The sequence below is a fragment of the Oncorhynchus nerka genome, linkage group LG13 (genome assembly GCF_034236695.1).
Source record: "Oncorhynchus nerka isolate Pitt River linkage group LG13, Oner_Uvic_2.0, whole genome shotgun sequence".
Taxonomy (NCBI): domain Eukaryota; kingdom Metazoa; phylum Chordata; class Actinopteri; order Salmoniformes; family Salmonidae; genus Oncorhynchus; species Oncorhynchus nerka.
The window spans coordinates 15668663-15688135 of record NC_088408.1 but is presented as its reverse complement, the minus strand read 5'-3'; the positions used below and the strand labels follow the sequence as shown (position 1 = coordinate 15688135).

Genomic DNA, 19473 nt, shown 5'->3' with positions numbered 1-19473 from the left:
AAGAAAGAAAGAAAGAAAAAAAGAAAGAAAGAAAGAAAGAAAGAGAGAGAGAGAGAGAGAGAGAGAGAGAGAGAGAGAAAGAGAAAAGATCAACCCCCTGGCAGGTCTGTCTTCTTCTGCAATGAGCCATTCATCGTGTTTGAGTAGATCATTAGCGAATAGCCATCCAGCCCAGTCCATTCGAGCCTGGGAGACAGTCTCTAACCCAACTCACTTCTTTTGCATTTAACACTGCATGACTCCTCACTCCTACACACCATGACAGGGCCATGGGGCAATACGGAGCTCTCTCTCTCTCCCTCTACCTATCTATCAAATTTGTCTCACAATAAAATATACATTTACTACATAAGACGGAGGTCAAAATACATACAGGAAATTTGAGCCAGAATAAGGGGCTTATGAATGTATTGTAGTGTTTCAAAAATTGTACAACTGCCTTCATTTTGCAGGACCCAAGGAAGAGTGCCTTGCCTTGGCAGCAGCTAATGGGGATCCATAATAAATACAAATACAAATGAGGACACACATTGAAGAGATTTCAACACATTTCATCATTTTCTTTGTCTGGTATACTTGGGAGTACTGGGGTCACTGGGACAGGAGCGCTGACTGATTCACTCTGGGGGTTGGTGTCAAATCTGTAGGTCCATGTCTCTTTTTCCCTTTACCCTACTACTCTATCTCTCTGGGGTTGGACAGCCACAGGTGACTGTAAATAAGAAGGGATTGAACCACAGTTCCTGCTCCTGATGATTAAATGGGTCTTTAAGTCAATCATGTATTGTGAAGACAAAGAAGAATTTCCAAACTTTATGGACCATATTTTAAAAAATCTAGAATGGAGTATAATATTGTAGTCCATCGTAATGTAGATTTGGTACTTGTGTCGTTGTACTGTATAATTAAAGAGCCAAACGGTTAGCGGCTAACGTCGGTCACAGAGGTGATGATAATCAGTACAGGGTGTTGGTAAAAACAGCCCATCAAATGAATTGACCCTCCCTGGCATTTAAAAAAGACATTTAGCCTCACTTATCTGAAAATCATTACACCATATAGCCAAGGTATATAGTACTATGTGTTCCAGGTTATATCCAGGCTATTTCCAGGCTATCTATAGGCTATTTCCAGGCTATTATTTAAATTAAGGACCGGTTGAACAAAAACTATTCTGATAGTAAGATTGTAGCTTATCTGATGGAAAGTTAATAGCTATATGATGGAGGGAAGAGCAATACCATTTTAAAGAGGTATAAGAGGGTGGTTTTTATTTCTCCCAGAAAATACAATCGTAATAGCATTAAACATGGTACCAATTTAATAACATCAGAGGGGTGTGGGAGGTTTATAAGAAATGTTCATAGGATAAAAAGCGTTGGATAGCTAAATATCCATGTCAATCAATCAATCAATCAATCAAATGTATTATATAACTTCAGCAGCTGTCACGAAATCCTTTACAGATACCCAATGCAGAGACAGAATCACAGGGGATAAAATCCTTTACAGATACCCAATGCAGAGACAGAATCACAGGGGATAAAATCCTTTACAGATACCCAATGCAGAGACAGAATCACAGGGGGTAGAAAAACTCACTAGAAGGCAGGAGCCTAGGAAGAAACCTAAAGAGGAACCAGGGTAAATAGCTATTTTTCTCCCTCTAAATGACCGTACACTGAAAAGGGATTTGTGGCTTCCCTGAAACTACAGGTGACTTCCCAGAATTATATCAGACATATCAGAGTGATAAAACACTACAGCAACATCCTAGTTCACTCATCAAACCTTTAAACACCTTTTAGCCAAGCCTTCTCTCTCGCTTTCAAAGGAGGAAATGTTTAAATACAATATACGCCAGTTTTTATTTGACATGTTCCCTGTATTGAACAATAAGCCTGAAAATAATTCAGTGGTATAACTACTGTACCAGTGCAGTGGAACTACATGTTCTATTCAGGAATTTTACTACTATCCTTTGCAAAGAATGACATGTATGATAATTCCAAATACCACTCAAGCTCTAGGCTACACCGATGTAAAGCAAACGAAAACTGCGCAAACATACAGTAGCGATAAATCTCACACACAGTGACACACACACACAATGCCAACCCCAGATCCCAATGAAAGACGTTCCCTCTGTTGAAGGAGCAGTACCTTCCCTTGGTGCTCACACAGAGTCTCATTGTGAATCGCTGGTGCTGGTGATGATGACACAGAAATCCTGCCTGATGCCTCCACTCTTTGCTGTATGTGTGAGGGGAGTGGTGCTGAGTCTGTATGTGTATGTGTGTGTGTGTGCTGGGGCTGCTGGTGAAACCCCTTCCGTGTGATCGAGGGCTGGCTTACCCAGGTTTGATAAGCTTGGAGAAACCCCAGTAGCAGAGGAGAGGTGGAGAGAAGGAGAAGAGAGAGAGAGAGAGAGAGAAAGAGCGGGAGAGCTAGACAAAGACAGAGCGAGAGAGCGAGAGAGAGAGAGAGAGAGAGAGATGGAGGACTGGGCAGGCAGGGAAAGAGGCACAACAAGCTCTCACAGTCTCACTTCAGAAGCTATGTTTCTTAAACGTCAAATTTTGACATTTTTAAGGTTACATTTAGACATTAACTGATCATTTTTAAGGTTAGGGTTAAGTTTAGGCATTAACTCCGAATGTTTAAGGTAATGGTTAAGGTTTAGGATAACCTTCATTTAAAAACAATCAAAAACAACTTTCTATCGCTAGATTCAAACATGCGTCAGATCTTTACACCCATCCGCCATCCCCGTCCACAACTCCCTAGCAGAACCGAAACCTACTTGAAGGTAACAGCGCTCACTGTTGCCCCCGAGTGGCCGGTTTCCACGTCATCTCCCGACGTCCTCAGACACGGATGGACGTGTAATAATGACTTGTATCATGGGTGACCTGGCTGAGGAGGCAGGTAGGGAATAATGGAGAGAGAATGTCATCTTACCTTATGGTATTCATCTCCTCATCAGGAACCTAAAAGAAAATCACAGGAGATTAGAGGAACAGAGGAGACACAAACACTCACTCACACATTTCACTTAACACTTGCACTCTGTTTCCATCTCTGCTCTCTCTCTCTCAGTCTCTCTTCTATCTCCCTCTCCCTGTCTCTTTCCCTCCATTTCTCTCTCTCTCCTTCTTGCTCTCTCTCATGCAGAGAGCCCGTCAGGCTACAGTCTGTGTACATCTGTAAAGAGAACAATCCTGTCATATTAAGAGAGGGGGAGAGAAAGAGAGAGAGTGGGAGAGCAGAAACCTGCACCCCCCCCCCCCCCATGAGAGTTGCTGGCAGTGACTCTGTATATGTATTGAGCTGAAGAGAAAAAAGAGCGAGAACAAAGAGAGAGGGGGGAGAGGGGAACAGGTGGCACCATCTGTTGAATTTCATATTATGTCACTAGGTGGTGGGGAGGAATGAGACTCTCACCAGGCGGTGGGGAGGAATGAGACTCTCACCAGGCGGTGGGGAGGAATGAGACTCTCACCAGGCGGTAGGGAGGAATGAGACTCTCACCAGGCGGTAGGGAGGAATGAGACTCTCACCAGGCGGTGGGGAGGAATGAGAATCTCACCAGGCGGTGGGGAGGGATGAGACTTTCACCAGGCGGTGGGGAGGAATGAGACTCTCACCAGGCGGTGGGGAGGAATGAGACTCTCACCAGGCGGTGGGGAGGAATGAGACTCTCACCAGGCGGTGGGGAGGAATGATACTCTCACCAGGCGGTGGGGAGGAATGAGACTCTCACCAGGCGGTGGGGAGGAATGACACTCTCACCAGGCGGTGGGGAGGAATGAGACTCTCACCAGGCGGTGGGGAGGAATGACACTCTCACCAGGCGGTGGGGAGGAATGAGACTCTCACCAGGCGGTAGGGAGGAATGAGACTCTCACTAGGCGGTGGGGAGGGATGAGACTCTCACCAGGCGGTGGGGAGGAATGACACTCTCACCAGGTGGTGGGGAGGAATGAGACTCTCAGCAGGCGGTGGGGAGGGATGAGACTCTCACCAGGCGGTGGGGAGGAATGAGACTCTCACCAGGCGGTGAGGAGGAATGAGACTCTCACCAGGCGGTGGAGAGGAATGACACTCTCACCAGGCGGTGGGGAGGAATGACACTCTCACCAGGCGGTGGGGAGGAATGAGACTCTCACCAGACGGTGGGGAGGAATGAGACTCTCACCAGGCGGTGGGGAGGAATGAGACTCTCACCAGGCGGTGGGGAGGAATGAGACTCTCACCAGGCGGTGGGGAGGAATGAGACTCTTACCAGACGGTGGGGAGGAATGAGACTCTCACCAGGCGGTGGGGAGGAATGACACTCTCACCAGGCGGTGGGGAGGAATGACACTCTCACCAGGCGGTGGGGAGGAATGAGACTCTCACCAGGCGGTGGGAAGAATGACACTCTCACCAGGCAGTGGGGAGGAATGACACTCTCACCAGGTGGTGGGAAGGAATGACACTCTCACCAGGCGGTGGGGAGGGATGAGACTCTCACCAGGCGGTGGGGAGGAATGAGACTCTCACCAGGCGGTGGGGAAGAATGACACTCTCACCAGGCGGTGGGGAGGAATGACACTCTCACCAGGCGGTGGGGAGGAATGAGACTCTCACCAGAAGGTGGGGAGGAATGAGACTCTCACCAGGCGGTGGGGAGGAATGAGACTCTCACCAGGCGGTGGGGAGGAATGAGACTCTCACCAGACGGTGGGGAGGAATGAGACTCTCACCAGGCGGTGGGGAGGAATGAGACTCTCACCAGGCGGTGGGGAGGAATGAGACTCTCACCAGGCGGTGTAGAGGAATGAGACTCTCATCAGGCGGTGGGGAGGAATGACACTCTCACCAGGCGGTGGGGAGGAATGAGACTCTCACCAGGCGGTGGGGAGGAATGAGACTCTCACCAGGCGGTGGGGAAGAATGACACTCTCACCAGGCGGTGGGGAGGAATGACACTCTCACCAGGCGGTGGGGAGGAATGACACTCTCACCAGGCGGTGGGGAGGGATGAGACTCTCACCAGGCGGTGGGGAGGAATGAGACTCTCACCAGGCGGTGGGGAAGAATGACACTCTCACTAGGCGGTGGGGAGGAATGAGACTCTCACCAGGCGGTGGGGAGGAATGAGACTCTCACCAGGCGGTGGGGAGGAATGACACTCTCACCAGGTGGTGGGGAGGAATGAGACTCTCACCAGATGGTGGGAGGAATGAGACTCTCACCAGACGGTGGGGAGGAATGAGACTCTCACCAGGCGGTGGGGAGGAATGAGACTCTCACCAGGCGGTGGGGAGGAATGACACTCTCACCAGGCGGTGGGGAGGAATGAGACTCTCACGAGGCGGTGGGGAGGAATGAGACTCTCACCAGGCGGTGGGGAGGAATGAGACTCTCACCAGGCGGTGGGGAGGAATGAGACTCTCACCAGACGGTGGGGAGGAATGAGACTCTCACCAGGCGGTGGGGAGGAATGACACTCTCACCAGGCGTTGGGGAGGAATGAGACTCTCACCAGGCGGTGGGGAGGAATGAGACTCTCACCAGGCGGTGGGGAGGAATGACACTCTCACCAGGTGGTGGAGAGGAATGAGACTCTCACCAGATGGTGGGAGGAATGAGACTCTCACCAGACGGTGGGGAGGAATGAGACTCTCACCAGGCGGTGGGGAGGAATGAGACTCTCACCAGGCGGTGGGGAGGAATGAGACTCTCACCAGACGGTGGGGAGGAATGACACTCTCACCAGGCGGTGGGGAGGAATGACACTCTCACCAGGCGGTGGGGAGGAATGAGACTCTCACCAGGCGGTGGGGAGGAATGACACTCTTACCAGGCGGTGGGGAGGAATGAGACTCTCATCCCAGGCGGTGGGGAGGAATGAGACTTTCACCAGGCGGTGGGGAGAAATGAGACTTTCACCAGGCGGTAGGGAGGAATGACACTCTCACCAGGCGGTGGGGAGGAATGACACTCTCACCAGGCGGTGGGGAGGAATGAGACTCTCACCAGGCGGTGGGAAGAATGACACTCTCACCAGGCAGTGGGGAGGAATGACACTCTCACCAGGTGGTGGGAAGGAATGACACTCTCACCAGGCGGTGGGGAGGATGAGACTCTCACCAGGCGGTGGGGAGGAATGAGACTCTCACCAGGCGGTGGGGAAGAATGACACTCTCACCAGGCGGTGGGGAGGAATGACACTCTCACCAGGCGGTGGGGAGGAATGAGACTCTCACCAGGCGGTGGGGAGGAATGAGACTCTCACCAGGCGGTGGGGAGGAATGAGACTCTTACCAGACGGTGGGGAGGAATGAGACTCTCAGCAGGCGGTGGGGAGGGATGAGACTCTCACCAGACGGTGGGGAGGAATGAGACTCTCACCAGGCGGTGGGGAGGAATGAGACTCTCACCAGGCGGTGGGGAGGAATGAGACTCTCACCAGGCGGTGAGGAGGAATGAGACTCTCACCAGGCGGTGGGGAGGAATGACACTCTCACCAGGCGGTGGGGAGGAATGACACTCTCACCAGGCGGTGGGGAGGAATGAGACTCTCACCAGACGGTGGGGAGGAATGAGACTCTCACCAGGCGGTGGGAGGAATGAGACTCTCACCAGGCGGTGGGGAGGAATGAGACTCTCACCAGGCGGTGGGGAGGAATGAGACTCTTACCAGACGGTGGGGAGGAATGAGACTCTCACCAGGCGGTGGGGAGGAATGACACTCTCACCAGGCGGTGGGGAGGAATGACACTCTCACCAGGCGGTGGGGAGGAATGACACTCTCACCAGGCGGTGGGGAGGAATGAGACTCTCACCAGGCGGTGGGAAGAATGACACTCTCACCAGGCAGTGGGGAGGAATGACACTCTCACCAGGTGGTGGGAAGGAATGACACTCTCACCAGGCGGTGGGGAGGGATGAGACTCTCACCAGGCGGTGGGGAGGAATGAGACTCTCACCAGGCGGTGGGGAAGAATGACACTCTCACCAGGCGGTGGGGAGGAATGACACTCTCACCAGGCGGTGGGGAGGAATGAGACTCTCACCAGGCGGTGGGGAGGAATGAGACTCTCACCAGGCGGTGGGGAGGAATGAGACTCTTACCAGACGGTGGGGAGGAATGAGACTCTCACCAGGCGGTGGGGAGGAATGACACTCTCACCAGGCGGTGGGGAGGAATGACACTCTCACCAGGCGGTGGGGAGGAATGACACTCTCACCAGGCGGTGGGGAGGAATGAGACTCTCACCAGGCGGTGGGAAGAATGACACTCTCACCAGGCAGTGGGGGGGAATGACACTCTCACCAGGTGATGGGAAGGAATGACACTCTCACCAGGTGGTGGGGAGGGATGAGACTCTCACCAGGCGGTGGGGAGGAATGAGACTCTCACCAGGCGGTGGGGAAGAATGACACTTTCACCAGGCGGTGGGGAGGAATGACACTCTCACCAGGCGGTGGGGAGGAATGAGACTCTCACCAGAAGGTGGGGAGGAATGAGACTCTCACCAGGCGGTGGGGAGGAATGAGACTCTCACCAGGCGGTGGGGAAGAATGAGACTCTCACCAGACGGTGGGGAGGAATGAGACTCTCACCAGGCGGTGGGGAGGAATGACACTCTCACCAGGCGGTGGGGAGGAATGAGACTCTCACCAGGCGGTGTAGAGGAATGAGACTCTCATCAGGCGGTGGGGAGGAATGACACTCTCACCAGGCGGTGGGGAGGAATGAGACTCTCACCAGGCGGTGGGGAGGAATGAGACTCTCACCAGGCGGTGGGGAAGAATGATACTCTCACCAGGCGGTGGGGAGGAATGACACTCTCACCAGGCGGTGGGGAGGAATGACACTCTCACCAGGCGGTGGGGAGGGATGAGACTCTCACCAGGCGGTGGGGAGGAATGAGACTCTCACCAGGCGGTGGGGAAGAATGACACTCTCACTAGGCGGTGGGGAAGAATGAGACTCTCACCAGGCAGTGGGGAGGAATGAGACTCTCACCAGGCGGTGGGGAGGAATGACACTCTCACCAGGTGGTGGGGAGGAATGCGACTCTCACCAGATGGTGGGAGGAATGAGACTCTCACCAGAAGGTGGGGAGGAATGAGACTCTCACCAGGCGGTGGGGAGGAATGAGACTCTCACCAGGCGGTGGGGAGGAATGACACTCTCACCAGGCGGTGGGGAGGAATGACACTCTCACCAGGCGGTGGGGAGGAATGAGACTCTCACCAGGCGGTGGGGAGGAATGAGACTCTCACCAGGCGGTGGGGAGGAATGACACTCTCACCAGGTGGTGGGGAGGAATGAGACTCTCACCAGATGGTGGGAGGAATGAGACTCTCACCAGACGGTGGGGAGGAATGAGACTCTCACCAGGCGGTGGGGAGGAATGAGACTCTCACCAGGCGGTGGGGAGGAATGAGACTCTCACCAGACGGTGGGGAGGAATGACACTCTCACCAGGCGGTGGGGAGGAATGACACTCTCACCAGGCGGTGGGGAGGAATGAGACTCTCACCAGGCGGTGGGGAGGAATGACACTCTTACCAGGCGGTGGGGAGGAATGAGACTCTCATCCCAGGCGGTGGGGAGGAATGAGACTCTCACCAGGCGGTGGGGAGAAATGAGACTCTCACCAGGCGGTAGGGAGGAGGAATGACACTCTCACCAGGCGGTGGGGAGGGATGAGACTCTCACCAGGCGGTGGGGAAGAATGACACTCACCAGGCGGTGGGGAGGAATGACACTCTCACCAGGTGGTGGGGAGGAATGACACTCTCACCAGGCGGTGGGGAGGAATGAGACTCTCACCAGGCGGTGGGTAAGAATGACACTCTCACTAGGCGGTGGGGAGGAATGACACTCTCACCAGGCGGTGGGGAGGAATGAGACTCTCACCAGGCGGTGGGGAGGAATGAGACTCTCACCAGGCGGTGGGGAGGAATGACACTCTCACCAGGGGTGGGAAGGAATGAGACTCTCACCAGATGGTGGGAGGAATGAGACTCTCACCAGACGGTGGGGAGGAATGAGACTCTCACCAGGCGGTGGTGAGAATGAGACTCTCACCAGGCGGTGGGGAGGAATGAGACTCTCACCAGACGGTGGGGAGGAATGAGACTCTCACCAGGCGGTGGGGAGGAATGACACTCACCAGGCGGTGGGAGGAATGAGACTCTCACCAGGCGGTGGGGAGGAATGACACTCTCACCAGGCGGTGGGGAGGAATGAGACTCTCACCAGGCGGTGGGGAGGAATGACACTCTCACCAGGCGGTAGGGAGGAATGACACTCACCAGGCGGTGGGGAGGATGAGACTCTCACCAGGCGGTGGAGAGGAATGAGACTCTCACCAGGCGGTGGGGAGGAATGACACTCTCACCAGGCAGTGGGGAGGATGAGACTCTCACCAGGTGGTGGGGAGGAATGAGACTCTCACCAGGGGAAGAATGACACTCTCACCAGGCGGTGGGGAGGAATGACACTCTCACCAGGCGGTGGGGAGGATGAGACTGAGAATGACACTCTCACCAGGCGGTGGGGAAGAATGACACTCTCACCAGGCGGTGGGGGAGGAATGACACTCTCACCAGGCGGTGGGGAGGAATGAGACTCTCACCAGGCGGTGGGGAGGAATGACACTCTCACCAGGCGGTGGGAGGAATGAGACTCTCACCAGGCGGTGGGGAGGAATGACACTCTCACCAGGCGGTGGGGAGGAATGACACTCTCACCAGGCGGTGGGGAGGAATGACACTCTCACCAGGCGGTGGGGAGGAATGAGACTCACCAGGCGGTGGGGAGGAATGAGACTCTCACCAGGCGGTGGGGAGGAATGAGACTCTCACCAGGCGGTGGGGAGGAATGAGACTCTCACCAGGCGGAGTGACACTCTCACCAGGCGGTGGGGAGGAATGACACTCTCACCAGGCGGTGGGAGGAATGAGACTCTCACCAGGCGGTGGGGAGGAATGACACTCTCACCAGGCGGTGGGGAGGAATGAGACTCTCACCAGGCGGTGGGGAGGGACTTTCACCAGGCGGTGGGGAGAAATGAGACTCTCACCAGGCGGTGGGAGGAATGACACTCTCACCAGGCGGTGGGGAGGAATGAGACTCTCACCAGGCGGTGGGAGGAATGAGACTCTCACCAGGCGGTGGGAAGAATGACACTCTCACCAGGCAGTGGGGAGGAATGACACTCTCACCAGGTGGTGGGGAGGAATGACACTCTCACCAGGCGGTGGGGAGGAATGAGACTCTCACCAGGCGGTGGGGAGGAATGAGACTCTCACCAGGCGGTGGGGAGGAATGACACTCTCACCAGGCGGTGGGGAGGAATGAGACTCTCACCAGGCGGTGGGGAGGAATGAGACTCTCACCAGGCGGTGGGGAGGAATGAGACTCTCACCAGGCGGTGGGGAGGAATGAGACTCTCACCAGGCGGTGGGGAGGAATGAGACTCTCACCAGGCGGTGGGGAGGAATGAGACTCTCACCAGGCGGTGGGGAGGAATGAGACTCTCACCAGGCGGTGGGGAGGAATGAGACTCTCACCAGGCGGTGGGGAGGAATGAGACTCTCACCAGGCGGTGGGGAGGAATGACACTCTCACCAGGCGGTGGGGAGGAATGAGACTCTCACCAGGCGGTGGGGAGGAATGAGACTCTCACCAGGGCGGTGGGGAGAATGAGACTCTCACCAGGCGGTGGGGAGGAATGAGACCAGGCGGTGGGGAGGAATGAGACTCTTACCAGACGGTGGGGAGGAATGAGACTCTCACCAGGCGGTGGGGAGGAATGACACTCTCACCAGGCGGTGGGGAGGAATGAGACTCTCACCAGGCGGTGGGGAGGAATGACACTCTCACCAGGCGGTGGGGAGGAATGAGACTCTCACCAGGCGGTGGGAAGAATGACACTCTCACCAGGCGGGGGAGGAATGACACTCTCACCAGGGGTGGGAAGAATGACACTCTCACCAGGCGGTGGGGAGGAATGAGACTCTCACCAGGCGGTGGGGAGGAATGAGACTCTCACCAGGCGGTGGGGAAGAATGACACTCTCACCAGGCGGTGGGGAGGAATGACACTCACCAGGCGGTGGGGAGGAATGAGACTCTCACCAGGCGGTGGGGAGGAATGAGACTCTCACCAGGCGGTGGGGAGGAATGAGACTCTCACCAGGCGGTGGGCGGTGAGGAATGACACTCTCACCAGGCGGTGGGGAGGAATGACACTCTCACCAGGCGGTGGGGAGGAATGACACTCTCACCAGGCGGTGGGGAGGAATGAGACTCTCACCAGGCGGTGGGAAGAATGACACTCTCACCAGGCAGTGGGGGGGAATGACACTCTCACCAGGTGATGGGAAGGAATGACACTCTCACCAGGTGGTGGGGAGGGATGAGACTCTCACCAGGCGGTGGGGAGGAATGAGACTCTCACCAGGCGGTGGGGAAGAATGACACTTTCACCAGGCGGTGGGGAGGAATGACACTCTCACCAGGCGGTGGGGAGGAATGAGACTCACCAGAAGGTGGGGAGGAATGAGACTCTCACCAGGCGGTGGGAGGAATGAGACTCTCACCAGGCGGTGGGGAAGAATGAGACTCTCACCAGACGGTGGGGAGGAATGAGACTCTCACCAGGCGGTGGGGAGGAATGACACTCTCACCAGGCGGTGGGGAGGAATGAGACTCTCACCAGGCGGTGTAGAGGAATGAGACTCTCATCAGGCGGTGGGGAGGAATGACACTCTCACCAGGCGGTGGGGAGGAATGAGACTCTCACCAGGCGGTGGGGAGGAATGAGACTCTCACCAGGCGGTGGGGAAGAATGATACTCTCACCAGGCGGTGGGGAGGAATGACACTCTCACCAGGCGGTGGGGAGGAATGACACTCTCACCAGGCGGTGGGGAGGGATGAGACTCTCACCAGGCGGTGGGGAGGAATGAGACTCTCACCAGGCGGTGGGGAAGAATGACACTCTCACTAGGCGGTGGGGAAGAATGAGACTCTCACCAGGCAGTGGGGAGGAATGAGACTCTCACCAGGCGGTGGGGAGGAATGACACTCTCACCAGGTGGTGGGGAGGAATGCGACTCTCACCAGATGGTGGGAGGAATGAGACTCTCACCAGAAGGTGGGGAGGAATGAGACTCTCACCAGGCGGTGGGGAGGAATGAGACTCTCACCAGGCGGTGGGAGGAATGACACTCTCACCAGGCGGTGGGGAGGAATGACACTCTCACCAGGCGGTGGGGAGGAATGAGACTCTCACCAGGCGGTGGGGAGGAATGAGACTCTCACCAGGCGGTGGGGAGGAATGACACTCTCACCAGGTGGTGGGAGGAATGAGACTCTCACCAGATGGTGGGAGGAATGAGACTCTCACCAGACGGTGGGGAGGAATGAGACTCTCACCAGGCGGTGGGGAGGAATGAGACTCTCACCAGGCGGTGGGGAGGAATGAGACTCTCACCAGACGGTGGGGAGGAATGACACTCTCACCAGGCGGTGGGGGAGGAATGACACTCTCACCAGGCGGTGGGGAGGAATGAGACTCTCACCAGGCGGTGGGGAGGAATGACACTCTTACCAGGCGGTGGGGAGGAATGAGACTCTCATCCCAGGCGGTGGGGAGGAATGAGACTTTCACCAGGCGGTGGGGAGAAATGAGACTCTCACCAGGCGGTAGGGAGGAATGACACTCTCACCAGGCGGTGGGAGGATGAGACTCTCACCAGGCGGTGGGGAAGAATGACACTCTCACCAGGCGGTGGGGAGGAATGACACTCTCACCAGGTGGTGGGGAGGAATGACACTCTCACCAGGCGGTGGGGAGGAATGAGACTCTCACCAGGCGGTGGGTAAGAATGACACTCTCACTAGGCGGTGGGGAGGAATGACACTCTCACCAGGCGGTGGGGAGGAATGAGACTCTCACCAGGCGGTGGGGAGGAATGAGACTCTCACCAGGCGGTGGGGAGGAATGACACTCTCACCAGGGGGTGGGAAGGAATGAGACTCTCACCAGATGGTGGGAGGAATGAGACTCTCACCAGACGGTGGGGAGGAATGAGACTCTCACCAGGCGGTGGTGAGGAATGAGACTCTCACCAGGCGGTGGGGAGGAATGAGACTCTCACCAGACGGTGGGGAGGAATGAGACTCTCACCAGGCGGTGGGGAGGAATGACACTCTCACCAGGCGGTGGGGAGGAATGAGACTCTCACCAGGCGGTGGGGAGGAATGAGACTCTCACCAGGCGGTGGGGAGGAATGAGACTCTCACCAGGCGGTGGGGAGGAATGACACTCTCACCAGGCGGTAGGGAGGAATGACACTCTCACCAGGCGGTGGGGAGGATGAGACTCTCACCAGGCGGTGGAGAGGAATGAGACTCTCACCAGGCGGTGGGGAGGAATGACACTCTCACCAGGCAGTGGGGAGGGATGAGACTCTCACCAGGTGGTGGGGAGGAATGAGACTCTCACCAGGCGGTGGGGAAGAATGACACTCTCACCAGGCGGTGGGGAGGAATGACACTCTCACCAGGCGGTGGGGAGGATGAGACTCTCACCAGGCGGTGGGAGGAATGACACTCTCACCAGGCGGTGGGGAAGAATGACACTCTCACCAGGCGGTGGGGAGGAATGACACTCTCACCAGGCGGTGGGGAGGAATGAGACTCTCACCAGGCGGTGGGGAGGAATGAGACTCTCACCAGGCGGTGGGGAGGAATGAGACTCTCACCAGGCGGTGGGGAGGAATGACACTCTCACCAGGCGGTGGGGAGGAATGACACTCTCACCAGGCGGTGGGGAGGAATGAGACTCTCACCAGGCGGTGGGGAGAAATGAGACTCTCACCAGGCGGTAGGGAGGAATGACACTCTCACCAGGCGGTGAGGAGGGATGAGACTCTCACCAGGCGGTGGGGAGGAATGACACTCTCACCAGGCGGTGGGGAGGAATGAGACTCTCACCAGGCGGTGGGGAGGAATGAGACTCTCACCGGGCGGTGGGTAGGAATGAGACTCTCACCAGGCGGTGGGGAGGAATGAGACTCTCACCAGGCGGTGGGGAGGAATGACACTCTCACCAGGCGGTGGGGAGGAATGAGACTCTCATCCCAAGCGGTGGGGAGGAATGAGACTCTCACCAGGCGGTAGGGAGGAATGACACTCTCACCAGGCGGAGGGGAGGAATGACACTCTCACCAGGCGGTGGGGAGGAATGACACTCTCACCAGGTGGTGGGGAGGAATGAGACTCTCACCAGATGGTGGGAGGAATGAGACTCTCACCAGACGGTGGGGAGGAATGAGACTCTCACCAGGCGGTGGGGAGGAATGAGACTCTCACCAGGCGGTGGGGAGGAATGACACTCTCACCAGGCGGTGGGGAGGAATGAGACTCTCACCAGGCGGTGGGGAGGAATGAGACTCTCACCAGGCGGTGGGGAGGAATGAGACTCTCACCAGGCGGTGGGGAGGAATGAGACTCTCACCAGACGGTGGGGAGGAATGAGACTCTCACCAGGCGGTGGGGAGGAATGACACTCTCACCAGGCGTTGGGGAGGAATGAGACTCTCACCAGGCGGTGGGGAGGAATGAGACTCACCAGGCGGTGGGGAGGAATGACACTCTCACCAGGTGGTGGGGAGGAATGAGACTCTCACCAGATGGTGGGAGGAATGAGACTCTCACCAGACGGTGGGGAGGAATGAGACTCTCACCAGGCGGTGGGGAGGAATGAGACTCTCACCAGGCGGTGGGGAGGAATGAGACTCTCACCAGACGGTGGGGAGGAATGACACTCTCACCAGGCGGTGGGGAGGAATGACACTCTCACCAGGCGGTGGGGAGGAATGAGACTCTCACCAGGCGGTGGGGAGGAATGACACTCTTACCAGGCGGTGGGGAGGAATGAGACTCTCATCCCAGGCGGTGGGGAGGAATGAGACTTTCACCAGGCGGTGGGGAGAAATGAGACTTTCACCAGGCGGTAGGGAGGAATGACACTCTCACCAGGCGGTGGGGAGGAATGACACTCTCACCAGGCGGTGGGGAGGAATGAGACTCTCACCAGGCGGTGGGAAGAATGACACTCTCACCAGGCAGTGGGGAGGAATGACACTCTCACCAGGTGGTGGGAAGGAATGACACTCTCACCAGGCGGTGGGGAGGGATGAGACTCTCACCAGGCGGTGGGGAGGAATGAGACTCTCACCAGGCGGTGGGGAAGAATGACACTCTCACCAGGCGGTGGGGAGGAATGACACTCTCACCAGGCGGTGGGGAGGAATGAGACTCTCACCAGGCGGTGGGGAGGAATGAGACTCTCACCAGGCGGTGGGGAGGAATGAGACTCTTACCAGACGGTGGGGAGGAATGAGACTCTCAGCAGGCGGTGGGGAGGGATGAGACTCTCACCAGACGGTGGGGAGGAATGAGACTCTCACCAGGCGGTGGGGAGGAATGAGACTCTCACCAGGCGGTGGGGAGGAATGAGACTCTCACCAGGCGGTGAGGAGGAATGAGACTCTCACCAGGCGGTGGGGAGGAATGACACTCTCACCAGGCGGTGGGGAGGAATGACACTCTCACCAGGCGGTGGGGAGGAATGAGACTCTCACCAGACGGTGGGGAGGAATGAGACTCTCACCAGGCGGTGGGGAGGAATGAGACTCTCACCAGGCGGTGGGGAGGAATGAGACTCTCACCAGGCGGTGGGGAGGAATGAGACTCTTACCAGACGGTGGGGAGGAATGAGACTCTCACAGGCGGTGGGGAGGAATGACACTCTCACCAGGCGGTGGGGAGGAATGACACTCTCACCAGGCGGTGGGGAGGAATGACACTCTCACCAGGCGGTGGGGAGGAATGAGACTCTCACCAGGCGGTGGGAAGAATGACACTCTCACCAGGCAGTGGGGAGGAATGACACTCTCACCAGGTGGTGGGAAGGAATGACACTCTCACCAGGCGGTGGGGAGGGATGAGACTCTCACCAGGCGGTGGGGAGGAATGAGACTCTCACCAGGCGGTGGGGAAGAATGACACTCTCACCAGGCGGTGGGGAGGAATGACACTCTCACCAGGCGGTGGGGAGGAATGAGACTCTCACCAGGCGGTGGGGAGGAATGAGACTCTCACCAGGCGGTGGGGAGGAATGAGACTCTTACCAGACGGTGGGGAGGAATGAGACTCTCACCAGGCGGTGGGGAGGAATGACACTCTCACCAGGCGGTGGGGAGGAATGACACTCTCACCAGGCGGTGGGGAGGAATGAGACTCTCACCAGGCGGTGGGAAGAATGACACTCTCACCAGGCAGTGGGGGGGAATGACACTCTCACCAGGTGATGGGAAGGAATGACACTCTCACCAGGTGGTGGGGAGGGATGAGACTCTCACCAGGCGGTGGGGAGGAATGAGACTCTCACCAGGCGGTGGGGAAGAATGACACTCTCACCAGGCGGTGGGGAGGAATGACACTCTCACCAGGCGGTGGGGAGGAATGAGACTCTCACCAGAAGGTGGGGAGGAATGAGACTCTCACCAGGCGGTGGGGAGGAATGAGACTCTCACCAGGCGGTGGGGAAGAATGAGACTCTCACCAGACGGTGGGGAGGAATGAGACTCTCACCAGGCGGTGGGGAGGAATGACACTCTCACCAGGCGGTGGGGAGGAATGAGACTCTCACCAGGCGGTGTAGAGGAATGAGACTCATCAGGCGGTGGGGAGGAATGACACTCTCACCAGGCGGTGGGGAGGAATGAGACTCTCACCAGGCGGTGGGGAGGAATGAGACTCTCACCAGGCGGTGGGGAAGAATGACACTCTCACCAGGCGGTGGGGAGGAATGACACTCTCACCAGGCGGTGGGGAGGAATGACACTCTCACCAGGCGGTGGGGAGGGATGAGACTCTCACCAGGCGGTGGGGAGGAATGAGACTCTCACCAGGCGGTGGGGAAGAATGACACTCTCACTAGGCGGTGGGGAGGAATGAGACTCTCACCAGGCAGTGGGGAGGAATGAGACTCTCACCAGGCGGTGGGGAGGAATGACACTCTCACCAGGTGGTGGGGAGGAATGCGACTCTCACCAGATGGTGGGAGGAATGAGACTCTCACCAGACGGTGGGGAGGAATGAGACTCTCACCAGGCGGTGGGGAGGAATGAGACTCTCACTAGGCGGTGGGAGGAATGACACTCACCAGGCGGTGGGGAGGAATGACACTCTCACCAGGCGGTGGGGAGGAATGAGACTCTCACCAGGCGGTGGGGAGGAATGAGACTCTCACCAGGCGGTGGGGAGGAATGACACTCTCACCAGGTGGTGGGGAGGAATGAGACTCTCACCAGATGGTGGGAGGAATGAGACTCTCACCAGACGGTGGGGAGGAATGAGACTCTCACCAGGCGGTGGGGAGGAATGAGACTCTCACCAGGCGGTGGGGAGGAATGAGACTCTCACCAGACGGTGGGGAGGAATGACACTCTCACCAGGCGGTGGGGAGGAATGACACTCTCACCAGGCGGTGGGGAGGAATGAGACTCTCACCAGGCGGTGGGGAGGAATGACACTCTTACCAGGCGGTGGGGAGGAATGAGACTCTCATCCCAGGCGGTGGGGAGGAATGAGACTTTCACCAGGCGGTGGGGAGAAATGAGACTCTCACCAGGCGGTAGGGAGGAATGACACTCTCACCAGGCGGTGGGGAGGGATGAGACTCTCACCAGGCGGTGGGGAAGAATGACACTCTCACCAGGCGGTGGGGAGGAATGACACTCTCACCAGGTGGTGGGGAGGAATGACACTCTCACCAGGCGGTGGGGAGGGATGAGACTCTCACCAGGCGGTGGGGAGGAATGAGACTCTCACCAGGCGGTGGGTAAGAATGACACTCTCACTAGGCGGTGGGGAGGAATGACACTCTCACCAGGCGGTGGGGAGGAATGAGACTCTCACCAGGCGGTGGGGAGGAATGAGACTCTCACCAGGCGGTTGGGAGGAATGACACTCTCACCAGGGGGTGGGAAGGAATGAGACTCTCACCAGATGGTGGGAGGAATGAGACTCTCACCAGACGGTGGGGAGGAATGAGACTCTCACCAGGCGGTGGTGAGGAATGAGACTCTCACCAGGCGGTGGGGAGGAATGAGACTCTCACCAGACGGTGGGGAGGAATGAGACTCTCACCAGGCGGTGGGGAGGAATGACACTCTCACCAGGCGGTGGGGAGGAATGACACTCTCACCAGGCGGTGGGGAGGAATGACACTCTCACCAGGCGGTGGGGAGGAATGACACTCTCACCAGGCGGTGGGGAGGAATGACACTCTCACCAGGCGGTGGGGAGGAATGAGACTCTCACCAGGCGGTGGGAAGAATGACACTCTCACCAGGCAGTGGGGGGGAATGACACTCTCACCAGGTGATGGGAAGGAATGACACTCTCACCAGGTGGTGGGGAGGGATGAGACTCTCACCAGGCGGTGGGGAGGAATGAGACTCTCACCAGGCGGTGGGGAAGAATGACACTCTCACCAGGCGGTGGGGAGGAATGACACTCTCACCAGGCGGTGGGGAGGAATGAGACTCTCACCAGAAGGTGGGGAGGAATGAGACTCTCACCAGGCGGTGGGGAGGAATGAGACTCTCACCAGGCGGTGGGGAAGAATGAGACTCTCACCAGACGGTGGGGAGGAATGAGACTCTCACCAGGCGGTGGGGAGGAATGACACTCTCCAGGCGGTGGGGAGGAATGAGACTCTCACCAGGCGGTGTAGAGGAATGAGACTCTCATCAGGCGGTGGGGAGGAATGACACTCTCACCAGGCGGTGGGGAGGAATGAGACTCTCACCAGGCGGTGGGGAGGAATGAGACTCTCACCAGGCGGTGGGGAAGAATGACACTCTCACCAGGCGGTGGGGAGGAATGACACTCTCACCAGGCGGTGGGGAGGAATGACACTCTCACCAGGCGGTGGGGAGGGATGAGACTCTCACCAGGCGGTGGGGAGGAATGAGACTCTCACCAGGCGGTGGGGAAGAATGACACTCTCACTAGGCGGTGGGGAGGAATGAGACTCTCACCAGGCAGTGGGGAGGAATGAGACTCTCACCAGGCGGTGGGGAGGAATGACACTCTCACCAGGTGGTGGGGAGGAATGCGACTCTCACCAGATGGTGGGAGGAATGAGACTCTCACCAGACGGTGGGGAGGAATGAGACTCTCACCAGGCGGTGGGGAGGAATGAGACTCTCACTAGGCGGTGGGGAGGAATGACACTCTCACCAGGCGGTGGGGAGGAATGACACTCTCACCAGGCGGTGGGGAGGAATGAGACTCTCACCAGGCGGTGGGGAGGAATGAGACTCTCACCAGGCGGTGGGGAGGAATGACACTCTCACCAGGTGGTGGGGAGGAATGAGACTCT

The 19473-nt window shown here is 57.3% G+C and overlaps 1 pseudogene; it reads right to left on the bottom strand.

Annotated features, from left to right (window-relative positions):
- The window catches only part of LOC115119560 (brain-enriched guanylate kinase-associated protein-like), an 89621-nt pseudogene that overhangs the window by 54994 nt on the left and 15154 nt on the right, over positions 1–19473 (bottom strand).